The sequence below is a fragment of the Lolium rigidum genome, chromosome 5, assembly GCF_022539505.1.
Source record: "Lolium rigidum isolate FL_2022 chromosome 5, APGP_CSIRO_Lrig_0.1, whole genome shotgun sequence".
NCBI lineage: Eukaryota > Viridiplantae > Streptophyta > Magnoliopsida > Poales > Poaceae > Lolium > Lolium rigidum.
In genome coordinates this window covers 216,584,081-216,597,020 of record NC_061512.1, presented here as the reverse complement: position 1 = coordinate 216,597,020, position 12,940 = coordinate 216,584,081, and the positions used below count along the sequence as shown (strand labels likewise).

General features: G+C 45.2%; 1 long non-coding RNA gene across 1 annotated transcript; it reads right to left on the bottom strand.

Annotated features, from left to right (window-relative positions):
* Positions 1-643: 643 nt before the first annotated feature.
* Positions 644-3,764, bottom strand: LOC124651152. Its single transcript, XR_006987295.1, has 4 exons — positions 3,635-3,764; positions 1,189-1,290; positions 989-1,057; positions 644-875 (listed from the first exon to the last, which is right to left on the bottom strand). It is a non-coding gene; the product is annotated as an uncharacterized LOC124651152 (long non-coding RNA).
* Positions 3,765-12,940: the final 9,176 nt, after the last annotated feature.

Below are 12,940 nucleotides of genomic sequence, written 5' to 3'. Positions count from 1 at the left end.
CTGGAGCAGGTCAGGACAGCGGAGCTATGGCTCGGAGGCGGGTCGGCAATCGTGGGCCAGATGGAGCCACGTCGGAAATCGGCCGGATGCTTTGCCTGAATACGGCGGGAAGGGCCGGCGGCACCACCACCAGAGCAACATCGCAACGGCATCGGGGATTTGGGGAAGAACCCTAGGCGAGAGGAGGCGTGCGTCCGCGTGGAGGTTCGGGGACGGGATGGATTTTGGTGTTGTACCCGGTCAAGGACGTTGAGCGAGGCAGTTGGGCTAGGCCCAGCCGCCCAGGGAGGCCACAATCAGAGAACACGTACGAGGGGAGGTGCTATATGCCAACCTGGTCGGCGCCGACCAGGTCCCGCACACCCCACTGGTCGTTTGTGGGCTTGGCCCAGTATCGCTGTTTGAGTTTGTTTCAGGCTGTTTCGCTCGACCAGGAGTATCGCTTCTTTTCTTCTGTTTTGCTGGTTGCTAGCTTATTCTCTGTGACTGTTTCTTCTAGAATCGGAGGGCTTTTTCTGCATGACCACGAATACAGTTTGTGCCTAGAAACTAAGTAGTGACCATGAATACAGTTTGTAACTAAGTAGTGAAATGAATTCCTATAGGGAGAAACACATGAATGGGAAATATTGACAGTATGTTCTGACAAGAATAGACAGAAATAATTCCACCCAAGGTACACTGAATTCATGTTTATCACTTCAAACACAGCACATGCCCATTTGTTATTTTTTGCCTAATCCCCTTAACAAATAAATATTGTTCTGATTTACTGAAACTCAATTTTCCATGCTTTCATTCCCAAATGTTATGTGCCTGCCTCTTCTTGCCTTGTAGGAGAAGCATTTCCTGGATAGCTGCTGGTGTGTTCTTGTCTTGGTAATACAATGTCCAAATGAAATAGGGAAAACAAGTTACCACTAGATGAATTTTGTAGAATTTTTTGGAACAAAGGAATTTGATGGACTGACTATAATGAGAAACTTACTTTGGTGGATTTTCATCTTTTACTACTAGAAGAAGATGTGAATTTTGGTCAATGAAGGAAGCGTGGAGCCTACGAAACAAAGTAAATAGTCATTATGATGTTTTATCGCAAATCTTAATTGCGATTGTAATCTTTTTGTATAAAAGTGTGTTGCTGACTGCTTAGAGAATCATAATGAGAACAGAGAGAGATGTACTTACATGTTTAGCAATAAATTGTCTAGCCAATGGAACTTGATGCTCGTTAAACTTGTTTAACACAATCTGACTTGTGATTATTTCACGGATGGCTTGAAGGTCGACCTATTTTGAACACACATATATATTAAATGAAAACCGGTGTATAAGTAGTATGGAATTTTTCTGACATGTCAGATCATAAATGTAAAACCAATGCATAATGTTAATACTGAATAATGATAAAGAATTAGAATCTAACATTTGAGAATGATTTTCGTCATACTACCTAATGAATTGAATGACAAATATCCCAGAATCTATTAGCAGTCATTAGAAAAAGGAATAATATGCTAGTAAGCATTATAATATATTAAAGACACAGACTAGCAAGTTATATAATGTATAAGAATGACCTGAAATTGTGTTTAGGCACATGAACATATTTGACGCTGAAATCACGTACAGTGTTAACCAGTTTTTCAATTGAGCTGTCTGGATTGAGTACATCAAATGATTGATCAATGAAATTGGCGACAATAAGTATCCATTGATCAATGAAATCTAACATTTGAAAAATAAAGCATGAACATATTTTTATCTTGAACGTGCCTCCTTTAACTAAAAAATTAACACGAACAGATTATTGCCATGAACGTTTTCCTTCTTAAAACCGAAAAAAACAATGAACGAATTCTCGGCATTGATGGTTTCCTTCCTTGAACCAAAAAAAAACTGATGAACCGATTCTTGGGACGAACGGTTTCCCTCTTTGAACTAAAAAAATAAAGCACGAACTGATTCTTAGCATCAACGGTTTCCCTCCTACAACTAAAAAAATTCCGTGAACGAAATCTTAGCATGAACGGTTTCCCTCCTTGAACTAATAAAGTAAAGCATGAACAATTTCATATCATGAACGGTTTCCGTCCTTGAACTAAAATAAATCCAATGATCGTATTCTTGGCTATGAACGGTTTCCCGTGTTGAACTAAATTAAAAAGCACGAACGAATTTTAATCATGAACGGTTTCCTTCCTTGAACAAAAAAATCCCATGAACAGATTATTGGAATGAACGGTTTCCCTCCTTGAACTAAAATATAAATCATGAACAAATTCTTATCTAGAACGGCTTCCCTCGTTGAACTAAAAAATTAAACATCTTGGCATGAATGTTTTCCTTCTTGAAACAAAAAATTACGATGAACGGAATCTTGGCATGCACGGTTTCCCTTGAACTAAATAATAAAGCACGGACGCATTCTTATCATGAACGGTTTTCTCCCTTGAAAAAAAATCCGATGAATGAATTCTTGGAATAAACAGTTTCCCTCCTTGAACTAAAAAATAAAACACGAACAGATTCTTGCCATGAAACGGCTTCCTTGTTTAACAAAGACTACGTCGAACACTGATTCATGGCATGGACGGTTTCTCTCCTTGAACAAAAAAGCTTGAACTGATTTCTACCCTTGAACATTTAAAAAACAATGAACAAAAATCTTGGCATGAACAGTGGCATACCTTGAACATTAGTAAAAACATGAACGGTTTCCCTGCTTGAACTATAAAAAAAATCGTGAACGAATTCTTGGCAATGAACGGTTCCTTCCAAGAATCCATTCGAAACATTGAAAAATAATTTGTAGCATGATATTTTTCCTTAATTGAACATAAAAACGGAATATATAAAGTTCAAAACAGATTCTAAGAGGACCAATAGCATCCTGGCATGCCAAGAAAAATTTCCTATAATTGTCTGAAAAAACTGGAGGCAGCAATTTCAACTAGCCTGTAACAAAAACCACTTCGTTGCATCTTTGCATGAACAAAAATCATGACAAAAATCTTAGCATCTTTGCTAAAAAAAAAGAGCATGCAAATGGTCCTCCTGAATATAGAAAGACAAAATTGTCCTTTGCATTTCTGGATAACAGACATGTACGAAAAATTCATAGAGCATTCTTTAAATAAAAAAGTAATTATACATCCAGTCAGCATTCCCCCAAAAACTAGGACAAAAAGTAGTACAGATGGTTATGTTTTGTCACAACCAGTAGAACTGTTTATTACAAAAAAAAAAGTGTCTCCTCACGGTAGATTATTTAGTTGACATAATGAACTATGTTTCAACCAAAAAGTGAAGATAATAATCGTCACTGGACACAACCAACTCGCACATGTTTGCAACTCTTTGCAAAAACAGAGTAATAGATAAACTAGACAAGGATAGAAACATACGGCTAAATCACTATAAAAGCAATTGCTAGACGTTGAACTGAAGCTATCATGGGTGTGAGATTTGGGATCAGCGGCTGACCACCGAATAAGCCTAGGGGGATCTCGAAACAGAGCACATACTAGCGAATCAGCACCGCCCCGATCCCCCAAAATCATCCGAAGAAACCCCTAAAATCAGAACGAATCTAGTACTGCGCATAGGGGGAGAAGAATGGAACGGTACTGACCTTTCCTCCGCCATCGACGGAGATGAACGAAGCACAACCCCAAGGAACCAGTACTCCAGAGAAGAAGGAAGGAACCAGTACTCTCGGGCGAAAAGGCGGAGGCGGAGGGACGGACTGGACGGAGCCTCAGTCGCTCGGGTCGCTCAGCTGCGAAGATCACGAAGAAGAAGAAAGAAACATAGAGCAACTAACGCGATATGGGCCGGGCCAAAAGGTACGTGGCGGGTGTGCGGCACTCCGTATACACCGACCTGGTCGGTGTATAGGATTCGCCCGTACTAGTACCACGGAAACAGAGTACCACGGAAACAGAACGAACCGTTAATTTTTTTTCTTTTCATTGACTACCCGGTGGCAGGGCATGTAATTTGGACGAAAATTAGGGGTAATTTAAAAACGGACGAAAATTTTGGGGAGAAACCTTACTTCCTTTATTAGTAGGTACTCCCCTCGTCCCTTTTTAATTAACTCGCACGTAATCTTGCGCAAAACCCCCTATCGCTTTCTACTCTCTACCCGCCCGTCCACGCCGCTGACCCGAGTCACAACCACGTCCACTCCTCGCGGGTCCACGTCCGCAGTCCCCATCCACTCCTCGCAGTGGCGACTCCTTCCCCGTCGCCGCCGCTCCCCTACCCGTCCCCTTCTCCTCCTCCTCCTCCTCTCTACGCGCCTTAACACCACGCGTCGCCTCCGCTCGCCATCCCCGTCCCCTTCTCCACCTCTCCGTCATAAGAAGAACATCTCCAACTCCACACCAAATCTGGATCCGTGAGAAAGATTCAATTTTTTCGACATTTTTCACGGATCCGGTGGCGATGATGCGAGATCAGGTGGCGGCTGCCTCGAATCCCCCTTGGTTGGAGTCAGTGGCGACGAGACCGCCCCCTTCTTCGGCTTCCTCGGGGGTGGCGTTGATGGGGGTAGTTGCTGGCGGCGGCGCGGCGTAGGCGCTCGTCGTCCTCATAGTCGGAGTCGGAGTCCGAGTCCTAGCCCTGGGCGTGGTCCCCGACCAAGGGGAGCGGCGCGGCGAGGTTGCCGCTGCTGCTGTGGACCTTGCTGTCGAGCGTCTCGGGCACGCGCCGCACGCTGCCCTTGTCCTCGGCGACGGCTGCGGGCGTGGCGAGCGGCTGCGATAAGGTGGTGCTGCCGTGGCATGAGGCGGCGGCGGTGCGGCGTGGAGCGCGTTGAAGAGGCGTCGGCGATGCGCGCGCGGCGCAGAACTCGCGGCTCGTCGGCGGCGGCGACTGCGCTATGCGTGACGGTCTTGCAACGTGCCGAAGTAGCTCCTTGTGACGGTAAAGCACACGTCCGTTGGGAACCCCAAGTGGAAGGTATGATGCGTACAGCAGCAAGTTTTCCCTCGCAAGAAACCAAGGTTTATCGAACCAGTAGGAGTCATGAAGGCCACGTTGAAGGTTGATGGCGAAGGAGTGTAGTGCGGCGCAACACCAGGGATTCCGGCGCCAACGTGGAACCTGCACAACACAATCACAGATACTTTGCCCCAAATGTAACGGTGAGGTTGTCAATCTCACCGGCTTGCTGAAAACAAAGGATTAAACGTATAGTGTGGATGAATGATGTTTGTTTGCGAAGAACAACAAGAGAACAAATGATTGCAGTAGGTTGTATTTTAGATGTAAAAGAATGGATCGAGGTCCACAGTTCACTAGTGGTGTCTCTCCAATAAGATAAATAACATGTTGGGTGAATAAATTACAGTTGGGCAATTGACAAATAGAGATGAGCATAACAATGCACATACATATCATGATGACTACTATGAGATTTACTTAGGGCATTACGACAAAGAACATAGACCGCTATCCAGCATGCATCTATGCCTAAAAAGTCCACCTTTGGGTTAGCATCCGCACCCCTTCCAGTATTAAGTTGCAAACAACAGACAATTGCATTAAGTATGGTGCGTAATGTAAACAATACAAATATCCTTAGACAAAGCATTGATGTTTTATCCCTAGTGGCAACAGCACATCCACAACCTTAGAACTTTCTGTCACTGTCCCAAATTCAATGGAGGCATGAACCCACTATCTAGCATAAATACCCCTCTTGGAGTTACAAGTATCAACTTGGCAGAGCCTCTACTAGCAACGGAGAGCATGCAAGATCATAAATAACATATATGATAGATCAATAATCAACTTGACGTAGTATTCCATATTCATCGGATCCCAACAAACACAACATGTAGCATTACAATAAGATGATCTTCATCATGATAGGCAGCTCACAAGATCTAAGCATGATGGCACAATAGGAGAAGACAACCATCTAGCTACTACTATGGACCCATAGTCCAAGGATGAACTATTCACGCATCAGTCCGGAGGCTGGCATGGTGATGTAGAGCCCTCCGGTGATGATTCCCCTCTCTGGCAGGGTGTCGGAGGTGATCTTCAGAACCCCCCGAGATGGGGTTGACGGCGGCGGCGTCTCAGGAACCTTTCTCGTATTTTGGCTCTCGGTACTAGGGTTCTCCTATACGAAGGAATATATAGGCGAAGAGGCAGCGTCGGGGGAGCCAGGGGGTGGGCTCCCCACACCTGGGCGCGCCAAGGGGTAGGGCCGCGCCGCCCTATGGGGTGGCCCCCCTGTTGGCCGCCTCCGACTCTTCTTCGATGATGTTCTGGAATCCTCCGTGGAAAATAGGGCCGTGGGCTTTTGTTTCGTCCAATTCCGAGAATATTTCCTGTGTAGGATTTCTGAAACCAAAAAACAGCAGAAAACAAGAACTGACGCTTCGGCATCTTGTTAATAGGTTAGTACCGGAAAATGCATAAAAATGATATAAAGTATGAATAAAACATGTAGGTATTATCATAAAACTAGCATGGAACATAAGAAATTATAGATACGTTGGAGACGTATCAAGCATCCCCAAGCTTAGTTCCTACTCGCCCTCGAGTAGGTAAACGATAAAAAGAATAATTTCTGAAGTGACATGCTACCAACATGATCTTGATGAATACTATTGTAAAGCATATGAGATGAATGAAGTGACTCAAAGCAATGGTCTATAGTTTGTTAACAAATAGATAATGACTAAACAATCGAATCATATAGCAAAGACTTTTCATGAATAGTACTTTCAAGACAAGCATCAACAAGTCTTGCATAAGAGTTAACTCATAAAGCAATAGATTCTTAATAGAAGGTTTTGAAGCAACACAAAGGAAGATTTAAGTTTCAGCAGTTGCTTTCAACTTTCAACATGTATATCTCATGGATAATTGTCAACACAAAGTAATATGATGAGTGCAAATAAGCAAGTATGTAAGAATCAATGCACGCAGTTGACACAAGTGTTTGCTTCTAAGATAGAAGGAAGTAGGTAAACTGACTCAACATAAAGTAAAACAAAGGCCCTTCGCAGAGGGAAACAGGGATTAAATCATGTGCTAGAGCTTTTCAAGTTTTGAAATCATATAGAGAGCATAAAAGTAAAGTTTTGAGAGGTGTTTGTTGTTGTCAACGAATGGTAGTGGGTACTCTAACCCCCTTGTCAAACAGACTTTCAAAGAGCAGCTCCCATGAAGGACGTTATCTCTACCAGCAAGGTAGATCATCCCTCTTCTCTTTTGTTTACACATGTACTTTAGTTTTATTTATAGATGACACTCCTCCCAACCTTTCGCTTTCACAAGCCATGGCTAACCGAATCCTCGGGTGCCTTCCAACATTTCACATACCATGGAGGAGTGTCTATTGCAAAATTAAGTTGCTTACTGATAAATCAGGGCAAAACATGTGAAGAGAATTATTAATGAAAGTTAATTAATTGGGGCTGGGAACCTGTTGCGGTCAGAAACCCACCGGCGAGCAGCGACGGGCAACACCGTAGAGCCGGGAGGCTCCCAGGACTGCGGCTGGCCCTGGTCCCTCCGAGCGACGGCCCGCAAAGACTCGGCACGCACGTCCGATGCTGATGCAAGGGCGTGCCACCTGACCTATACCTGGTCAGGAAGGTGTTGGATGATGCCTCACTTAGTTTCCTGCATGGCATACACGTAAACATTAAATACGAGCCTCGATCGGCTCTCAGGTTCCTGTGAATCGGCTCAAGGAGCCGATCCACCCATGATCCGTACGAGGTGTACGATCAGATGGTGGTCCTTCTTGATCAAAATAAAGCTAAAACGACCTACTACGATTTAGGGTTTTCACCGCATAATCGGAACATCTTACTCGTGATTGAGCTCGGCGGCCACGCACGGTGATCGTAAACCGACCCTAGACAAGGCCTAAAAACCAACACGAAGTTGATCCTCGGAACATCCTGTCTAGGGCTAGCAAACTACACCCTACGCGCCACTGGATCCTTCAACCCGTTCGTAAGGCCTAACTATGCAGATATTAAACTAATCCTTGAAGAACAAGGAGCAATCATAACGGATCGGATCTACTAAATAATGATCAAGCGGGGTGCCGCCCCTACACCTAAGATAGGTGTAAGGACGGCTAGATGTCTAAGGGTTGCACGACGATAGCATATTGATACGATGAACAATGCTAACCCTAACACATCTATGATAACTACGTTGCTCGCCATCAAAAAGGCTTCGAGCACGAGCAACGCATGAACAACGAATAAACGTAGTGCTGCCTAGATCGCAAGATGCGATCTAGGCAGCATGATGCTTACCCGGAAGAAACCCTCGAGACAAGGGAGTTGGCGATGCGCCTAGATTGGTTTGTGGTGAACGTGATTGTTGTTTATTTCATAAACCCTAGATACATATTTATAGTCCGTAGACTTTCTAACGTGGGAATAATCCCAACCGGGCACGAGCCCAAACTCTATCTAAATGACACGTATCCTACTATGGTACAAATACACGGGCAAACTAGCCCAAACTTTGTATGCAAGGCCGATTCATGTATTTCTTCCATGTATATTCTTCAAGCCCATCTCCAATCGTGGCCCACCTCTGATCTGGTCAAATTCTGGTGATAACACATGCCCCCCTGGTTTTGGAAATGACAATTCCAAAATCATTATGCTTTCCCTTCGTCGGGTCATGTCGTGGCAGAGCAGAACCGCCGCAGTATCCTTCATCATGATGCCTTGCCTTCCTGACTTCTATGCGCGATTCGACAATTCTTTGGCACCACTTCCTCGGAAACTGCTGTAACATTAATTCTCCCCAATATCCCATTATTTAACCGCGTCGAGCAGTTCGCCCCTTCACCCTCCTGCTCCATACTAGCCATCGGCAAAAAACCCCCATTCTTCCATAGCCATGTCTTCTTCCTCCTCCTCCTCTTCTGGCTCCTCAAACCTCTCCTACGTATCATCTCCCCTCCGTGAGCCGACGCCAGAGTGGGGCTCATTGGCGGCGCACGACATCCTCGCCCCAACGACGTGGGACAAGGAGGAACACGATTCCTCCATCTGGTCCGAGGATGACAAATCCTTGACCGACGGAGAGGCGGATCTTCAATTGCTTGTCGACGGGGAGGAGGAGGCGGAGAGCGAGGACGACCGCTTCTCCTGGGACGACTTCACCTCCTCCGAGGAAGAGGCGGAAGAAGACGACGACGACTCCCTCGAAGGTTACCCACCGGCGAAGCGCCTCCGCGCCTGGTGGGACGATGACAGCGATGACGATGATGAAGAAGACGAGGCCCCCGTAGAAGGCTACGAGAGCAGTGATGAGGAGCTTATCAGTAGCTGCGCCGGTGGCAGCGACGACGACGACGAGGGCAGCAACGACCCTTAGATTAGGGACTAGTAGTAGTAGTCGGCTTTTGTTCTTTCTTCCCCGAGCAATCGGCTCTTTCTTTGTAAGAAATTCCACTATTAATGAAGAAAATATCCCCAATTAATCTTGCTTTCTTGTCGATTTTTCCGATCGTCGAACGAAGTCGCTGTACAGAGAGCCGGTGGCAGGGCATCGGTTTGTACCATAAACGCGATTTGAAGCCAAGCCGTTGCCTATCCACACGGTCCAACAGGTCTAGCTCATGTCCAAACCATCCTCCAATCTTAAACGTGCAGATTGAACTCCTCATACTATTAGGAGATTCATCCCAAATATCATGATTTCTGGTTTGAAACCAATCTGTTAACCTGCTTAATTGAGCTTGTTCCTCTAAAGTCGATGGCAATGCATCGGCTTTTATTATTCTGAAGTCGATGCCCGTGCATCGGCTGTACGCATACCGTTGTCTCCACATGTTTTCTCAAGTCGATGTCTGTGCATCGGCCGTGGTATTTTTTTTTACTGGCCGATTCAAAATCGGCCTCCATATCTCACTGCCCATCATCCCACATGCTTGGGAAATACTTCTTGAGATGTTGGCCATTGACGGCCACTGGGAACCTCACACCATCCAACTGTTCAAGCATGTAGGCGTTGCCCTTCGAACCCGGATGACTTTGTAAGGACCGTGCCAATTAAGAGACCATTTGCCATATGCTTTATCCCCGGTTCCTAGTGGCAACACGGCTTCCCATACTAGATCACCAACTTGAAACTCCTTTGGTCTCACCTTCTTATTGTATGCCCGAGCTACCCCGGCTTTGTTCTCTTTAATCTTCTCCAACGACCAAAGTCTAAGTTCTGTTGCATCCTCAATAGTGTCACTCATCAGGGTTGCGTACTCTTCCGGCGTCAGATCATTCTGAAATGTGACACGTCTCGATCCAGCCGTAATTTCCCAAGGCAATACGGCCTCCTGCCCATAGACAAGCAGGTACGGCGAAGTCTTTATAGCTCCATGGCATGACATGCGATAAGCCCACAAAGCTTCTGACAACGTCTCATGCCACACCCTAGGGTTCTCGTCAATCTTCCTCTTAATCAGCTTGATCAGGCTTTGATTGGATTCTTCGGCTTGCCCGTTGGCTTGAGCATAGTATGGAGATGATCGGATTAGTTTAATCCCCATGTCATCGCAGAACTTTCTGAATTCTTTAGAGACAAAGACCAAATCTCCATCGGTCGTGATGGTTTGGGGAATCCCGAACCTATGAATGACATGTTCTTTGACAAATTGGATAACATCTTCCGATTTTACTTTCTTCATGGGAACGGCCTCCACCCATTTGGTGAAATAATCTGTAATGGCCAGAATCCACTCATGGTTCTTGCTTGACGGAGGATGTATTTTGCCGATCAAATCCATGCCCCAACCTCGAAATGGCCAAGGTTTGATGATGCGCACGGCGAGCAAGTTTTCCCTGAGAGAGAAACCAAGGTTTATCGAACCGGGAGGAGCCAAGAAGCACGTTGAAGGTTGATGGCGGCGGGATGTAGTGCGGCGCAACACCGAGAGATTCGGCGCCAACGTGGAACACTGCACAACACAACCAAGCTACTTTGCCCCAACGAAACGGTGAGGTTGTCAATCTCACCGGACTTGCTTTGTAACAAAGGATTAACCGTATTGTGTGGAAGATGATTGTTTGCGAGAGAAAACGAGTAGAAACAAGTATTGCGATGGGTGTATTTCGATAAAGAGAATTGGACCGGGGTCCACGAGTTCACTAGAGGTGTCTCTCCCATAAGACGAACAGCATGTTGGGTGAACAAATTACAGTTGGGCAATTGACAAATAAAGAGAGCATGACCATGCACATACATATCATGATGAGTATAGTGAGATTTAATTGGGCATTACGACAAAGTACATAGACCGCCATCCAGCTGCATCTATGCCTAAAAAGTCCACCTTCAGGTTATCATCCGAACCCCCTCCAGTATTAAGTTGCAAGCAACAGACAATTGCATTAAGTATGGTGCGTAATGTAATCAACAACTACATCCTTAGACATAGCATCAATGTTTTATCCCTAGTGGCAACTGACACAACACAACCTTAGAACTTTCTGTCACTGTCCCAGGTGTCAATGGAGGCATGAACCCACTATCGAGCATAAGTACTCCCTCTTGGAGTTAAAAGCATCTACTTGGCCAGAGCATCTACTAATAACGGAGAGCATGCAAGATCATAAACAACACATAAGCATAACTTTGATAATCAACATAACAAGTATTCTCTATTCATCGGATCCCAACAAACGCAACATATAGAATTACATATAGATGATCTTGATCATGATAGGCAGCTCACAAGATCCGACAATGATAGCACAATGGGGAGAAGACAACCATCTAGCTACTGCTATGGACCCATAGTCCAGGGGTAGACTACTCACTCATCACTCCGGAGGCGACCATGGCGGTGTAGAGTCCTCCGGGGAGATGAATCCCCTCTCCGGCGAGGGTGCGGAGGAGCGATCTCCGGGATCCCCGAGATGGGATCGGCGGCGACGAGCGTCTCGGTAATGTTTTCCGTATCGTGGCTCTCGGTGCTGGGGGTTTCGTCACGGAGGCTATTTGTAGGCGGAAGGGCAAGTCAAGAGGCGGCACGGGGGCCCACACCACGGGGCCGGCGCGGCCAAGGGGGGCCGCGCCGCCCTAGGGTTTGGCCACCCCGTGGCCCCTCTTCGTCTCGTCCTTCGGACTTACGGAAGCTTCGTGAGAAAATAGGCCTCACGGGCTTTTATTTCGTCCAATTCCGAGAATATTTCTTTACTAGGATTTACGAAACCAAAAACAGCGACAACGACAAGCGGCACTTCGGCATCTTGTTAATAGGTTAGTTCCGAGAAAATGCACGAATATGATATAAAGTGTGCATAAAACATGTAGATAACATCAATAATGTGGCATGGAACACAAGAAATTATCGATACGTTGGAGACGTATCGGCATCCCCAAGCTTAGTTACGCTCGTCCGAGCGGGTAAAACGATAACAAAGATAATTTGCAGAGTGACATGCCATCATAATCTTGATCATACTATTTGTAAAGCATATGTAGAGAATGCGGCGATCAAAACAATGTGTATGACATGAGTAAACAAGTGAATCATAAAGCAAAGACTTTTCATGAATAGCACTTCAAGACAAGCATCAATAAGTCTTGCATAAGAGTTAACTCATAAAGCAATAATTCAAAGTAAAGGTATTGAAGCAACACAAAAGAAGATTAAGTTTCAGCGGTTGCTTTCAACTTGTAACATGTATATCTCATGGATATTGTCAACATAGAGTAATATAATAAGTGCAATAAGCAAGTATGTAAGAATCAATGCACGGTTCACACAAGTGTTTGCTTCTTGAGGTGGAGAGAAATAGGTGAGCTGACTCAACATTAAAAGTAAAGAGAATGGTCCTCATAGAGGAAAAGCATCGATTGCTATATTTGTGCTAGAGCTTTGATTTTGAAAACATGAAACAATTTTGTCAACGGTAGTAATAAAGCATATGCA